Genomic DNA, 17,419 nt, shown 5'->3' with positions numbered 1-17,419 from the left:
TTGCGCTTCTCTATCCGTCGTTATTGTTATGGGTGTACCAAAAATGGTTATCCAGTTCTGCATGAAAACTTTGGCTACTGTTTCCGCTGTGATGTCCGTTATCGGGATGGCTATAGGGAATCTGGTAAATCGATCTATGCATGTAAAAAGATAATTAAAACCGTTTGAACGTGGTAAAGGACCTACCAAGTCGATATGCACATGGGCAAAACGTGCATCTGGTTGCGAGAAAACACCTATGGGTGAATTTGTGTGACGATTTATCTTTGATTGTTGACATGCTGAACACTCTCTAACCCATTTGTGTACATCCTTCTGTAAATTCGGCCATATATATCTGGCATTGATTAGTTTTGTTGAAGCTTTTGCGCCAGGATGAGACAAAGAATGAAAGTTATTATATATCAACTTTCGCATACTTTTGGGAACGAAAGGTCGCGGCATTGCCTTGGTCGTGTCACAGTAGATTAGAATACCATCGACAGGTGATGGGAACTGTTTTAAATTAAGACTTGAATTGTTTGTTTTAAGCAGGTTTTGTAATTCTAGATCCTGCTCTTGTTCGTTTCTCAACGTCTCGAAGTTTACTGTAGACTGCTGTAGCACGTTTATTTCTAACCTAGATAAAGCATCTGCCGCCTGATTGTCCTGACCTTTGACATGTCGGATATCGCTTGTGAACTGTGATATATAGTCAAGGTGTCAGACTTCTCGAGGTGAGTATTTATCAGCTCTCGCTTTTAGTGCATTCGTTAGTGGTTTGTGATCCATAAAGACTATAAATTCCCTGCCTTCTAACATGTGTCGGAAGTGTTTAATGGTTAGGTAGATTGCAAGAAGTTCTCGCCCGAAGGTAGAATACCTTGTCTCTGCTGGAGCGAGTCTTTTTGAGAAGAAAGCAATTGGTTTCCAGGCGTTTTTAACCAGTTGGTTAAGGGTACCGCCTACTGCTTTATCTGAAGCATCAACCATCAAAGCAAGTGGGGAAAGAGAATTCGGATACATCAACGTAGTTGCTTGAGCTAATTTATCTTTAAGCTGTTTAATAGCTTCGACAGCGTCAGAAGACAGTTTGAATTCTTTTGTTTTTCCTTTTAGTGAATCTGTCAAAGGTTGCATTAATTGTGCACAACCTGGTATGAATCTGCGATAAAAGTCAATTAGACCTAGAAAACTTCTCAGTTGTGTTAGAGAACTAGGTATGGGGTATTGTTTAATGGTGTCTACTTCTTTTTTGATCGGTTTAATCCCTTCTGGGCTTGTTGTGTGACCGAGAAATTCTAAAGTTTGAACACCGAAAACACACTTACTTTGATGTATGTTTATTCCATGCTCATCCAGTCTTCTTAACACTGTTTTTACATGCTGTTCGAGTGATTGCAAATCGGGGCTGGCAATTAACAAGTCGTCTATATACCCCTGCGCAAATGGCATATCTCGAAGTAGATTGTCTGTGAATCTTTGAAATGTCTGCCGCATTTCTCAGGCCGAATGGCATGCGTACAAACTCGAATAAGCCAAAGGGTGTTGTAATAGATGTCTTGGGGATATCTTCATCAGCCACTGGGATATTGTGATATGCCCTGACTAAGTCAATTTTAGTGAATATGTTCATACCCTGTAAACCGTTTGTGAAATCTTGGATATGCGGTATTGGGTACCTATCTGGTACGGTTTGACGGTTGAGGGCTCTGTAATCCCCGCACAGTCGCCAGTCACCTTCATTCTTCTTTGGGACCATATGCAAAGGGAATGCCCATTGACTATCAGAGGGACGGATAATACCCAGTTGTAGCATATAATCAAACTCGGCCCTAGCGATTTTGAGCTTATCTGGTGCTAGTCTCCTGGGTTTTGCAAAAACCGGTGCACCTTCGGTTTTGATAGTGTGACTTACTTTTAGTTTGTCTTTAGAAGGCTGTGGGTTTGGTTTAGTTAAGTTTGGAAATTCCGCGAGTATATCTTGGAATTTCGCTGTTGTTACTGGAGGAGTTTGAATCAAGTTAAGAGAGCTGATGTGACTTTCTTTGCCTTTTGTGTAATACGAAGTTTCTTTTAGTGTTAATCGCCGTTTCTTGGCGTCAACTAGAAATTCGTATCTCTCTAGAAAGTCCATCCCCAGTATTGCCAGATCTAAGTCGGCTACCGTGAAAACCCAAGGGAATTGCCTCCTGAACCCCAAATCTAGGGTTAAGTTTTTCTGCCCAAATGTCGCAATTTTAGTTTTATTTGCAGCTTGAAGTGTAATTGATGATGTTTCTCGACTAATCTCAGTTTTATTTTGAGGGATGATGCTAAGAGCAGCGCCAGTATCCACCAAGAAATTCAAGCCAGAGTTTCTGTCTTTAACATAAAACAAGCGACTGTTTAGGCGTCCCTCCTCAGTCGTCGCGACCTGGGGAGGGGTTACTCGTTTCCCCGCTGTCTTAGAATTATGCTTAGGCCAGGCGCATGGTTGCATGCACTTGGTTGAGTTGACACCAAACTTCCAGTGGTACCAACAAAACTGCCCAGGTTGTCTGGACATTTGTGACCTGTTTTGTGACTTGGATCGTGGTCGTTGTGGTGACCTGCTCCTGTTTCTATGACCCATTTGCATTCTGGCGACAGCCTCAGTGAGACTCTTAACACTCGCAATGAGTCCTTCTATGACGGGGTCTTTTGCTGATTTTACTTTTTGTGTGTGATTTATTGTGCCTGGTCCAGTTGGAGGACCTCTCTCCATTATTCTATCGGCTATACGCGCTAAATGAGATAATGAGGTTTCAGGATCTTGTGCATCCAAACAGTGTTGGACGTAGCATGGGAGAGCTTGTATCCATCCTTGTTTTAGGACTGCTTCACCCACTGTGTTATCACCCATTAACACTTGGAGGTGACGCAAAAACTGTGACAGCGACCGATCACCTAGTGTTTCACCTTGAAAAAGTCTTTGGATTCTTTGACTATCTGATAATGATAAACGGTTCATTATCTCTCGTCCTAAGATGGCGTATGGTTGTGGTGATGGTGGATCTAAAATCAAGTCACGGACTTCTTTGGCGACTGAAGGAGGAAGGATAGAACACAAGTCTCTATAGCGAATCCCTTCAGGTTTGATATTGTGTCTCGTGAAATAATGCTCTAGTTGAGCAAACCACAACTCAGGATCACTACGATCAAATTCTGGAAGTCGGGATTTCGTAGTCATAACAGTGTCTATCTCCACTGGTGACAAATCCTCCAGATTATGGGTTTCTATTGAGTCTGACATGAGGTATGTGACAAATATAGCAATAAAGTTAGCACGAAAAATGGTCACTATAACACGAATAACTTGAGATAATACGGAATAAACTAGTTATATACTCAACTTAGTTTACGGATAATCAGGTCTACTTTTACGATTAAGTAAAAAAAAATTAATAACAGAAATGAGGTTAAATTTGTGTTCAAAAAGGGCTCGCCACTTTCGTGCCTATAGGTAACCCTCGTGCTATTGATAGAAGAAACCAGAGAAGTAGTGAATAGGTCTTTATTTCGATCTTCGCGCAGTCACAGTGGAGCGTGGGATTATATGTTCAGACAAACAAAGGCTCTCAACATTCAATATAAGATAATAGGGAATATAACGCTTACAAAAGGTAAGGAAGTGAATGAATACTTGAACAATACTGTTTTAGCATATGCTTGGTTGTTTGGGGTCAACTCCTAACCAACCAACCTGAGCTGTTACAATTGTACCAGATATGGTTTGTCGTAATAATTCACATACTTCTGATGAAATTTCTTACAATTCTGAGAATAAAATGTTGAATGAGTCGAATCATGATCAAAAACCAGATTCACTTTTGGTAGATGTTGATTTTCCTAATGATCCATTATTCTCTAATGAAACTCTTAATGAATTCGAGGGAAATATTTCAGAAAAATCGAATTCTGATATCATATTAAATATCATTTACCCTCACAATGAATTTATCTCCAGTGATATTCCTAATGAATGTGACAAGTATGTTCCTAATTAGTCGAATTCTAGTCACATTTCTGATGTTATTGTATCAGATATTGAGTATTCTTATGAATAATGTTTGTGGAGTAGAATCCCTAGTCAGTGGTATGATGAGTGAGAGGGAATAGCAAGTTTTCCTGAAGCAATCAGAGAACCAGTTTGCCCAGATACGGAGTTTGCACAGGCAGAAAATCCAAATGAAGTCCAAGATTATCCTAGTGAATATGACGCAGATGAATGTTTTCCATCCGATTGTTTCGCAGGTAAATCAAGTTTAGATGAATCACATGCGTTAATTACATATATCAATGCATATCTATCTGTGTATTCTAATATGAATAACAAAAAGAATATGCATCATAATTTTTATTCAAGTGAAAGTCATATGATGGGATACCTCAAATTATATATCAGTGTTTATCCCCAAATACTCACAAACATTAATCGATGCGTGAGATTTGAGAAGATAATGCAAATTGGGAACGTCATATTGGTTTTAACATTGCGACATAAGGACCCAACATTATTTCGTGGAGGAGGATAGTGTTGGAAAGTCTATGGTGCAAGTCACAAATATCATTGGTTTCACTATACAACTGACATGATGATTGTATACAATTCCAGAACCCAGGTGAGTCTGTTCCAATTTCGGTTGTTAATTCTAATACTAATGAGTGCATTCTAGATAATACAGAGTCTGCATCCAATACACTGTCGGACAGATGTAAGATGTAAGAAGAAGACGAACAATCGATTACAGACAATTGCACTCCAATTTGAGCTGTGGAGGATGTGGTGTTTGCATGAACCAGTGATTCCCCTGTATTGATGACTGTTTTAATTTTGAATTCCAAATACAGTATATTCGTTCGTGCTCATCTAATACTTCTTGATTAAATTGCGTTATTCCTGGGATTACTAGTCTATACTACAATTCAAATACTTCTGATTATCATAAGTATACACAACCTTAGTGAGAACAAAGCTTGAGAACCGCGTCCAAGCTGAAAGCCCCTGTTTAAATGTTGACTCCGATATCCTAGAAGAAGTACAGAGGGCAGCTAATCTTGCATTTCCAGAACTTCGTGGTCTACCATACAATGAGCGACTTGAAAAGCGTGACCTATTTACTCTGTCTATCGCAAACTAAGGGGAGACCTAGTTTTGAGAAATGATTTTCGACCTAACTTATTCTTCCTTTTTCTTCCCACTAGATAGGGACATCTCAGAGGACATAGCAGTCGAGTAGAAAGGCCAGGAACGAAAAAAATACCTGTGGCATGTAAATTTTCACACCACGTTGTCAATACTTCGAACCTGCTGCCCGAAGCAGTGGTGTCCGCACCTTCAATTGACTTGTAGTGACCTACTGCTCATGAAGAGAAACGCGATTGGTGTAATGAAAACAATTATTATTACAACCGATTGTACCAGTGATTGTTTTTACTGTACTCGTTTTGTTTAACTGTATCAAAAACATTTTTCGTTCCCTTGTTCATCTTGTTCATTCGAACTCTCTTCCGCTGTGAAATGTCGCCGGTACTCTTTGGCATGTCTTGGTATTCTTTCGATACCACGAGATTGCCAATAAATATATCTTATCTGGACCAATAACAGCCTTTTTGTTTTCGGCCTATCCAGGGATCCAAGTCGTCGTCTGGCGCATAATCTTATTGTAATGGTGGTCATAGTCAATCGCGACTCGACGCCATCTACAGACTCATTCCATAGAAGCCTGGACACTCACAAAAGCATACTAGAGGAGGGACAACATAGCTCGTGGGTCTTTTGTTCTTACCACACAGATGTGAATCTAAATATAATTAATTTATGCAATCAACCGATCAAATATAATTCCTGGAAGCAGGTGAGTCTGTTCCACCTTCTTTCGCTGGTTGTAATGTCAGTAATTTTTGAGGATTATGCAGTCTTTTGTTGAGTCAGATTTGGACAAACATTTGGTGAACCTACGAATAAAACGCACAATATATTTCAAAAATGCAGATCAGGATTTAAGCTGAAACGATTGTAGTGTTTTCGCTTATTAATAGTCAATTTATACACCATTGTACGTTCAAATTCTGTTGAAATTACAATACACTCGGAAATGCACTCGGAATTTCTTCTGATTCAAACACTGGTCCATAATCAACCACTAGAGCATTAATTAGGCTGTCCTGGAGACTGGTATTTACCATACTGAACTTGACCAAGTCCAATTATCCTAAATACATATGACCCAAATTAATTTAATATCCTGCTTGTACACTGTTGGCTTAACCAGCATTTGGGGTGAATTCAAGAGTGTTGAACTGAATGAGTTTATTCCAAACGCTCTCCAGAGAAACAATACTTCCGCCACTCCTACTTGGGAGCTAGATTGTATACTAGATTTCACTCCAACGCGAGGTCATTTCAGAAATAACCAGAGATTTTCGAAGGTCAAGTTGGCATATCTCATGACAAGTGTGGTATTTACATGTTGTGATAACATTTCCCAAAACCTACAGTAAGGAAAATAATGTGGAATGGTACTAAGTTCATATTCAGTGTAAAATCATTTTTGAAGGTTTTGTGTATGAAAATCCCTCCATGCATACATTTGCAACTTGTTTTTAATGGTTTCTTTAATTGTACATTTTTTGTTAGTCTTTTTGATGCCATTGGAGATTGTAATGTTTCATTTCATAATGGTTTTCTCATTTCCTCTTTTGCTTTCACTGAGTTTCTATGTTTCTTTCTGAACTTTATCTATGTTGCTTTAATTGATATTTAATCTTAGTGGCAGCCATACTGATTGTTCCCTCTTTGATTGTGTTGCTTGATTTGACTGGGATCGTGCATTTCGGTTGTGAATTGAAGTACTTTCCCAGAATTGGAAACACTTTGTGTTATAAAACAACAAACTACTATCTTGATCTATCCAGCAAGGATAGAATTACACCTATTTTCGGTGCATTCGGTAATTTTATATTTCTTATCAATTTGTCTATTTACTGTAATTTAGACCGATTATTGTGGGAAAAATTATCGGTTGAATAACTGAGTGGTAATATTTGTTTAGGTAAAATTGTACCTTTGTATATATGATGAAATTTAGAGCCGTTGCTACCCCAGCCACCTTGCTCTGACTTCGATTGGGACACACATGTCTCTTCCCTTACCAGACAGATATTCTTCAACCAAACCTAGTTTGGATCTTATATTCAGGTCTAAAATTTCAAACTTTTTGGCTAGCCAATTATATCTAGTTGTTGATCGCTATGTCGCTAAAGCGATTTTTTCAGTCACAAATATTGGTAACCAAACCAAGGTACATTGCAGCATCAAAGAAGAATGAGAAAACTTTTGAAGAAATGGGACTAGGAATATGCATCTGGATTTCGGATCGGGCGTTAGGGTTAGAGTTTTCATAGAGAGCTAGCATCGACAATAATTCAAGAATTCTAAAATAGTATCTCAATGCCAATTCTCAGTATGGTGAGATATTTATTTATTTTCGACGTCAACTGGTAGAATTCCCCCTAGAGCTTTTACAGTTTTACTGCTGGATCATGTACTTAAAAAAGAGTAGGGTTGCACGAGGGGCGAGGAATCCCATTCCGTAAAATCTTGTTAAAAAGACCATAACCAGAAAAATAATTTAGTCCATTTAAATGCTGCCCTGGGAGTTGAAGAGTTTTCGCTTAGAAGAATTATAACTCCTCATAGCGAAAGTCCAGATAAGTCGGAAGTCACGAGTTCGATGCCCCTCCTAACAATCAGAGCAACAATTAGTACAGGGACATAGAATATCCGGATAATGTGGGAGACTGGGAGGGCCAGTCAAATAGCTACGGAAATGAGATATATTTTGGCGCCTTCAGAATAAGTGTAATCCATTAGTCACAAGTTATACAGAAAAGATCAGCCTTTGGTGATGTGTTGCTATATTCTGGCCATGAAGAAAATGCTTTACACACAGGGGGAGATGCATGTTGGTGTCCGGTGAAGTTCGACAACTTTTAGTAGGATGAGGATCTCGTGGGTCCAGAATCATCAAAGCATCCTTCAAACACAAAGAGGGAAGGGATCATAATGAATGTTAACCAGTGATATGCACCCATCAGTGGTGACAATGAATGTCGGTTTTACGAAAGGCTTCAGTCAATCGTAGAGAAGTACGCAGGAAAAATCTGATGATCCTTATGGGACATCTGAATGTCAAGGTCGGAATAAACCACACCAGGTATGAAAGTATCATGGGACGACGTAGACTGGGAGGATGGAACGAGAATTTTGAGAGATTTACAAATGTACATACATTCAAAAAAATGGTTATGGATGTCACGATGTTCCCCCACAAACGCATATATAAAGCTGCACGGGTTATACCAAGCCACACCATAGAAAGTCAGACAGATCATATCTTCATCGTTGTCAGAGATTTGTGTTCATACCAGGCCAGTGAGACCGTTCTTCTATAAGTTGGATGGATACATGAACAGCTGGATGAGTACGTTTGTGCAACGTACTGAAGACGTTATATCGATAATATTTCGGCACAATTGGGCGATCACTACCTGTAGATGAGTCACACAGTAAAGTTTTCTTACCTGTTTCCATCTGTCCAATGCGCAGTTTAAGGGTTTTCAAGGGTAACTCGTACTGAAGAGAAGTATCTTCTTTTTGAAACTGTGTGAGTTTGAGGTCGATTCCTTAGAAACCGTTCAAGGATGTTATGCGAGACAAGGCGTCCGCGACTACATTGTTTGCTCCAGAAATGTGTTGTATAACTGAAGTAAACTGTGAAATGTAGTCCAGTTGTCGAGACTCTCGAGGTTAGTACTTGTGTGAAGATGAGCTTAATAAGAAAGTACGAGGTTTTTGGTCAGTGAAAAGGGCAAGTTCTCAGCCTTCGATAGAGTGCTGAAAATGTCATACAGCACAATACACAGCTAGGAGTTGCCTACCGAAAGGGCTGTACCTTAATTCGGTGTCTAGCAACCTTCCTGAGAAAAGTGCTTAAGGTTGCCAGGAGTGGTTGACCAATTATTATAAGACTCCTCCGATTGCTGAGTCGGATGCGTCTGCTGCGATACTAATTGGGGCTTGAGTGTCCTGATATACCAGCATGGTTGTCTTTGCGATAAGTTCTTAACTATGGAGAATGCTTTTCGAGCGGTGTGGTCCAGACTATTGGATTTCGCATTTCCACGAAGTTTGTCGATTAGAGGTTTTCATAAGGGATGCGCATTTTGGTATGAACGGTCTATGGAAACTTACAAGACCGTTAAATGTGCGCAATCGCTTAATCGTGGTCGGTTCTGGGTAATCCAGGATGGCCGCCACTTTGCTTCTCAGAGGTCGGATGCTTCGCGCATCAATAGCGTTTCCTAGGAAATCTAAGGAGTTGGTTCCGATTCGGCATTTCTGAATGTTTACCTCAATGTCATGCTTTTGTAGTCGTTCGAACACAACGTCCAGATGCTGGAGATGAGATACTCTGTCCGGACTTGCAATCAAGTAGTCGTCAACATACTCAGTACGAAATTGAGACCTCGAAAAACGTCACCTATGAACTTTTGGAAAGTCTGGGCAGTATTTCTTAGGCCGAAAGGCATTCGTAAAAATTCGTAGAGTCCGAAGGGAGTGATGGTAGGGGTTTTTGGAATATCGTCAGTAATCATAGGGATCTGGTTATAGGCTTTAACCAAGTCGTTTTTTGAAAAGACAGTCGTACCTTTCAAGGTAGTTGTCAAATCGTGAATGTGAGGCAACGGGTAACGATCGGGAATGGATTTTGCATTCAAAAGCCAATAATCACCAGTTGGACGCCAATCGTTGCTGTCCTCTTTAGGGGCCATGTGCAAGGGAGATGAACATGGGCTATTTGATGGTCGAATGATTCCTAACTCTATCACATGGTCGAATTCGTTTTTAGCCAACCTCGGCTTTTCGGGAGCTAGTCAGCGTGCTTTCGAGAATGTAGGTGGTCCTGTAATCGTAATGTAATGCGTAACATTGCTGGTAACACACGGCAATTTCGGTTGCGGTGGGTGTATCTCAAAGTACTTATCGAGTAATGGATGATAGGAGGGGTCTATTGTGTGCCTAATTGTGACTGGGGGTAATTTGCAACCGGAAAAAGAGGTTACACAAAAAGATAGCTTGGTGTTTCTGTTTACTAGCCTCAGTTCGCGCGTATTGATGAGTAGATTGTAGTGTTGTAGGAGGTCTATACCAATGATTGGCATACAAACATCTGCAACAACGAAGATCCAGTGAATGGGTTTGCGTAAACCCACGTTCAGATAAACGTACCCTTTATCATATGTGGCAATTGGATTTCTGTTTGCCGCCTGTAAGTTTAAAGGAGATTCGTGAAGCCAGTCGTTAGAGTTTTCAGGAAGAACGCTAACTTCTGCTCCAGTATCGACGAGGTAGCGAACTTTAGTGGTCACATCTGTGACGTATAACAGACGGCTGTGTTCGCCGGCTACGGTTGCCGTTAACTCGTGCCGGCTGGGAAGTTTTCTGAATTGTTGTAGGTGTCAGCCGACTTCGGGTTAGGACAATTTCAGGGCTTCCTGAAATCTCTGGAAGACTTTCCATACTAGTGATGATACCAGCAGCAGTAGGGGTTATCAGTCTCTCGTGGTCTGGAGACAGATCGCTTACGTGAATTGCTTCTTCGCGGGGTATGTGAACGTTTACGGTCATTACGAAATCTAAGGTAGCGTATGAGTGTATGACATTGTTTGTAATGTCATTCTTTGTCTCTGACTGAAAAATCCTCGTCATTAGAAGACTTCGTGATTTCCAGGCAGATGCAGCCAGCTCGTCTTCGTAGTTGTTTTGGAGGGAGACAAGTACCGCATGCATCTGTTGAGGAAGTTTAGACAAGAAAAGTTGTTTGAATAGGCAATCATCGAAAGTTTTTTGACTGATAACCTCTCTCATCCTTATCAACATGTCTGTCTCAGAACCATGTTGCGGGTCCATATTATTAAGGAATTGATCTAGGTTTTGTCGGTCGCTTAGATCTCCGCGTTTCAGAATCGACCGTTTTAGGGTTTCGTAATGCTCCGAAACTTCACTAGTAAAGATACTAGATGTGACGTACTTGTTGAATTCGCGCATTGGTGTCTTGTCTACTGCGAGGGATTGTGAGCGTGAATTAGTCATTCCGTGCCCATAGAAATCTGCCTCTGCGCAGCAGAACCAAGCTTCGATACTGTCGGGCCAAAAGGGCATTAGTTGAAACGAAGGTGGGGACATAGTCTTTAACTTAAGTACTTTGGATGTCTGTTTCTTCATGGTGAACTGTCAAGTAGGAGAATGAATGAGGAAAAAAATATCATAATATACAAAAGTTAAAATAAAGCAATGATCTTTATGGGAACTGTGAACAAGATTCAAGAAAGGAAGAACAAGAAGACAGCAATTAACAACAGTCGAACACATTCAGAGAAAGTCAAGGCGCAAGCAGAATACACAGAAGCAAATAAGGAAGTGAATAAAAGCTTTAAATCTGACTAGCAGAAATACATGAGAAAAATAGCAAATACGGCGGAAAAAGCTGCAAGGGATGGGAATATGAAACAACTATATGATACGACGAAGAAACTTGCAGGGAGATATAGTAAACCGGAGAGACCAGTCAAAGACAAAGCAGCACACACAGACCTTCCTATAGATGTCGCTCCACCAACGATCGAAGAAGTCAAGATGGCCATCAAACAAATCAAGAGCGGGAAAGCGGCAGGACCTGACAATATACCAGCTGAAGCACTGGAGTCAGACACTGAAGTAACAGCAAACATGCTTCACCTTCTATGCAAGAAGATTTGGGAAGGAGAATGTTATGTCTCGTAGGTTGAACGCTTTATTCGGATCCTAGCTATTCGGATAACCCCAGGCTAGCACTACTCAGCGACTTGAAAGACCAGAGAGAAGACACGAGTATCAGAGAAGCACTTTACTACAAGGTTCAATTATGTACAGAAAAAACAGGGGTTTTATAGTAACTAAAAGACCTTGAGATCCCATAGTAACAGTATGTAACAGCCAATCAGGACCTTGTTATTTTAGTAGCATAGCTTCTAACTAACCGCTGATTGGTTGGGCTCTTTATGAGCCTCTCTGGAGGCTCTGATAGAGTTTATTGTAAGCCGACCTAACACCTCCCTTTTTTTTGAAGATTCGAAGATTAGATTCTGATTTTTAAAAAAATTATCTGTAGGTTGAAGTTCTCCAACATTTCCTCCCCCACGAAATAATGTTGGATCTTCATATCTCCAATTTACAATTAATATGACTTTATTTAGAACACATTTCTCGTATTGAATGCAGAATCCACTAGAAATGAATAGATGATGATGAACGATATTTGATTTTAGGTCATCGGAATTTGGCTTTTCTGAAACATCTCCATCAAATTCATTAAGATTTTCACTGGAGGATATTTGATAGCTAGGGGAATCATCATCTAATGAAATTGCCTTAGGTTTTTGATCAGCATTTGATTCAACCGACTTAGTTTCCTCATCTTCATAAGAATTTTCATCAAAATCATGTGCACCATTCCAGCTTTCTTGGCCGATATCATGTAACCCGTAGTTTAATTCTGACTGAAGTTTGTCTTCAGAAATCGGCGGATTGAGTGGTGCTTCATTAGACTCTGGGCTCGAGGGCTTTGTCTACGGAACCTTGTTTTTCTTTGACATCTGATACTGTCACAGTTTCATGTGCATTTAGCAAGATATTGTCTTGCTCTGAACCGGCCAACCTACCCATTTTGCCTTTTCCATCAGATGTGAAGGGAAATGAACCCTCAACTGGGCGTTCTTCTGGGACGGCCATTTTAGCACCATTATTGAAAACTTGTCCAAGACTGTTTCAAATAGTTGCTGCTGGAAGGCTAGCATCTGTTGTTGCCGGTGCTCTAAGATTATCAGCGCCTGTTCTAAAGAAATCGTCATTTTTTTCTGCTGATAATGATAATAACTCCGAAAATTCACCGGCAATTATTACAGCTTGTTTGATTACCAAATCACGTCTCGGTTGCTGTATTTCTTTTTGCCAGAATCCTCGACGACAATTGTTGTATTTTTTTGTGTACCAAAAACCCCGACAACAATTGTTTTTTTTTTGCCGAAATCCCCGTCGCCACTGTTATGTCTCGTAGGTTGAACGCTTTATTCGGATCCTAGCTATTCGGATAACCCCAGGCTAGCACTACTCAGCGACTTGAAAGACCAGAGAGAAGACACGATTATCAGAGAAGCACTTTACTGCAAGGTTCAATTATGTACAGAAAAAACAGGGGTTTTATAGTAACTAAAAGACCTTGAGATCCCATAGTAACAGTATGTAACAGCCAATCAGGACCTTGTTATTTTAGTAGCATAGCTTCTAACTAATCGCTGATTGGCTGGGCTCTTTATGAGCCTCTCTGGAGGCTCTGATAGAGTTTATTGTAAGCCGACCTAACAGAGAACAAGTGTCGATGGACTAGGAAGAAGGACACTTCATCAAGATACCAAAGAAAGGAGATCTGAGCAAATTTGAGAATTACGGAGACATCACATTGTTGTCAGTACCAGGAAGAGTTTTCAATAGAGTGTTACTGAACCGGATGAAAAACGCAGTAGACGCAAGACTTCCAGATCAACAGGCTGGATTCTGTGAGGGTTGATCGTGCACAGATCGAATTGCGACACTACGGATCATCGTGGAACAATCAGTTGAGTAAAATTCGTCACTATACATCAACTCCATTGATTGTGAGAAGATAACTCACAGTATGAGCCGGAGAACATTGTGGAAAATTCTTCGATACTATAGAGTTCCTGAGAAGATTGTCAATATGATCGAGAACTCATGCGATGGACTACAGTGCAAAGTCGTGAATGGAAGAAATCTGACAGATGCATTTCCAGTAAGGACCAGAGTCAGACAAGACTGTCTACTCTCTCCTTCCTTCTTTCTTCTGGTGAGTGACTGGATTCTGAAGACTTCGACATCTGAGGCGAAGCACGGAATACAATGGACATCTCAGAACCAATTAAACAATTTGGACTTCGCAGATGACTCAGCCCTCCTATCTCATACACATGAACAAATACAGACGAAGACAGCAAATGTAACAGTAGCTTCTGCATCATTAGGCTTCAACATACATAAAGGAAAAAGCAAGATTCTCAAATACAATACGGAGAACACCAACCCAATCACACTTGATGGCAAGAATCTGGAAGAGGTGGGAACATCCATGTGCCTGCGAAGCATCGTTGATAAACAAAGAGGATCGGATGCAGATGTAAAGGCGAGGATTGGCAAAGCAAGGGAAGCATTTTTACAATTGAAGAACATATGGAACTCAAAGCGACTGTCAACTAACTTCAAAGTGAGAATCTTCAATACAAACGTCAAGACAGTCCTGCTATACGGAGCTGAAACGTGGAGAACTACCACAATTATCGTCAAGAAGGTACAAGTATTTATAAACAGTTGTTTACGCAAAATACTCGACATTCATTGGCCAGACACTATCAGCAACAGTGTTTTATGGGAGAGGACAAACCAGCTTCCAGCTGAAGAGGAAATTAGAAAAAAACTTTGGAAGACCAAGTCTTGGACGTAATCTAGTTAATGTCTTACCTAAGCGCTCGAGAAATAGTGCAATTCAAGGCGGGCAAAACTAAATGAGCACAAACGAACGTATCGTATTCGGAATTAGTAATTAGCAGGCAATCAAGTACAAAGGAATTATCAGTTATCACAAATACCACAACCACCACAGTTTAAACAGGAATCTAGTTTTCTATAATCGATTGTGTTTCTTCTCTTTAGGTACATCTTGTGTCTATCCGAGTGCTTATTAGATGTAGTCTCTGTATAATCTATAATGTACTCACTGGTATTCGAAATAACGACCGAAGTTAGAACGGACTGACATAGGTCCTTGCTGTGACTGGCTTGCATATGAGCCATAGATTGATCGACCATCTTTAGCAGACCTCTTGTCAGTTGTGGAGTATAAGTTCTTGGACGATCTTTTTGTCTAGACAATTTTATCTGTGTTTCTTTTGCGATCTGGCAATTCAGAACTGAGATGCTTTATCTATTCTTTCTTCTGTCTTTGAATTTTGGAGCAGTTATAGAATTGACGTTTTTTTCAAGGTCTTGACGTTTCTTGCTCAGGCATCAGAACGAGAGAGCTTCGGAGTTGTGTGTAATTCTTCGCACTTCGTTTCCGTAGTTAACAAGTTATCAAGCATTTCACTAGGACCCTCTTCGGTGGTCAATAAAGAAAACTGTCCTTGAGGCGCTTTTAAATTTTCTAAACCCAAGATAGACTGTCCACGATCGATGATGAGGAATACACAGTTTATAATTAATGATCTATCATCTCTAATAAGCAAATTACAACGTCAAAAAATAGGACGTTCATGACCAGAAATACTGGAAATAGAAACGTCGGTAGGTTTAATTATAGCATCGGGATTTTCTGACTCAGACATTCCAACTGAAATGATGGATTTGGTACTTTCATTGTCAACAATAAAATCGTGACAAGCACCACTAAGCAAATATATTTGCTTCTGAATATAAAGTAAAATACTCGAAGTAGTAAATAAAGATAACATGTGATTATTAGAATTACCGAAAATAGTGGGATCAGAATTACCAGGTTTAGTATTACTTGCAACGAAATTAACAGTAGTCTTACAAACCGACTGAATTTGTCCCATTTCACCACACTCAAGGCATTTAGCATAGAGAAAGACACATGAACTACGTAAGTGAAACTCATCACAGGATAAGCATTTACCAAGCATGTGCTCACCTCTGAAACCTGGTATGATATTCTTCAATGTTTTCGTAAGAATGACTCTTGTTTCTCACCTCATCTGATTGAATTGGATGTCAAAATATTAAGTAAACAATTAGCACGATAAGAAAAACGAGAAATAAAACGGGAATAGTACTGAACAGCACTCATTAGTGAACGCAGTTCTGTAAGATCTTTCGGAGACGGTACACTTTTTAGTGAAGCCAGTCGGTTTATATCTGGTTTGAAACCATTACTGTCAATTAGGTATCCAAGATATCCAAAACCAGATGCACCGTAATATTCTTCCCGATTAAACGACGCAATAAAGAAATAATTCCCTGATCATGAGATATTTTATCAAAACCGTGAATAATAAGTTCATCTTGATAAACTTGAACACCTCATTATCCACCACTTCTTGAAATTTGATTAGAGAACAACTCAAACCAAATGGAAGAAATTTTCATCTAAATAGACCAAAAGAAATGTTGAATGTTGTCAAAATAGATGGAGATTGATGTAAGCGGATTTTAGGATAAGCATCTTTTAAGTCAACTTCCAAGAACACTTTAGAATAGTGAGGTCGACTTGGAATATCTTCAGCCTCCACTGTCGTGCATATTTGCTTCAACAAACGAGAGTTCAGTGTGAATCTTTAGTTACCACATATTCTAGGGGTCTTGCAGTCCGACTTCAGTAGCGTAACAAAAGGAGTTTTAATGGCCTGGAATCTGGCTCCAAGTAGATCGTATGAATGTTATTGAGATATACATATTATCGACTTAAATCGCGTTAGTGAATGACAGAATTAAATACGAGAACGGATTTCGAATACATATATTTTTTACATTCGCTGATCTGGACAGGCGAACAGAGGGACGAAGCGAAGTGAAATGACGCGCGGTGGAGGAGTGTGAGCCAACTCCATTTAATCAAGCGTTAATATTTATAGCCTGAAAAAAAGGTTACAGACATATGATGAATAGGATAAGAAGTGTACGCGCGTACGCTCATATAAAATTAGTCAAGATTAATAAGCGACTAATTAAAAAAGTCAAAATATGACTCAAGAAGAATGGATAAATTGGCCTGTCTAGAAGCCAGAATAAGGTATATGGGCTTAACATAGCAGCCGACACTATAGAGTACCCTATGCTGAAGACTGAATCGGTTCAATTATACCTTTCGCACACAAATCCTTCAGTGTCTTGTGTACAGCTTCTCGAAGACCATAAGGAATTATTTATCTTTTTAGAAAGAACGGATTATCCTGTACTTGAAGTTATATGGGCTGAATTTTCATACCTTCACTGCACTTAGCGTGCGCAGCTATCAAATCTTTAAGTGGAGCTTCAGAATCTTCCCTAGCAATTAATAAAGACGATTCCACTTTAAGCCTTTTCAAATTGTTCAAAACCAGTACTGGTGGTCCTGTTTCACCGACTGAAAACTCACAAAGCATATATAGAGAAATATCATCTTTAATTAGTAATTCGCAGCATCGACGTATGGGCAGTTTGTATCCAGTAATCCCCAACACTGAGACTTCAGTGAGTCATACTATAACATTAGGATTTAAAGATTTCAAGTTCTCAAATGAAATGATG

Source organism: Schistosoma mansoni, chromosome 7 (assembly GCF_000237925.1).
Source record: "Schistosoma mansoni strain Puerto Rico chromosome 7, complete genome".
In the NCBI taxonomy this organism is placed as follows: domain Eukaryota; kingdom Metazoa; phylum Platyhelminthes; class Trematoda; order Strigeidida; family Schistosomatidae; genus Schistosoma; species Schistosoma mansoni.
The sequence above is the reverse complement of the archived record's forward strand: the minus strand, read 5'-3'. Positions refer to the sequence as shown.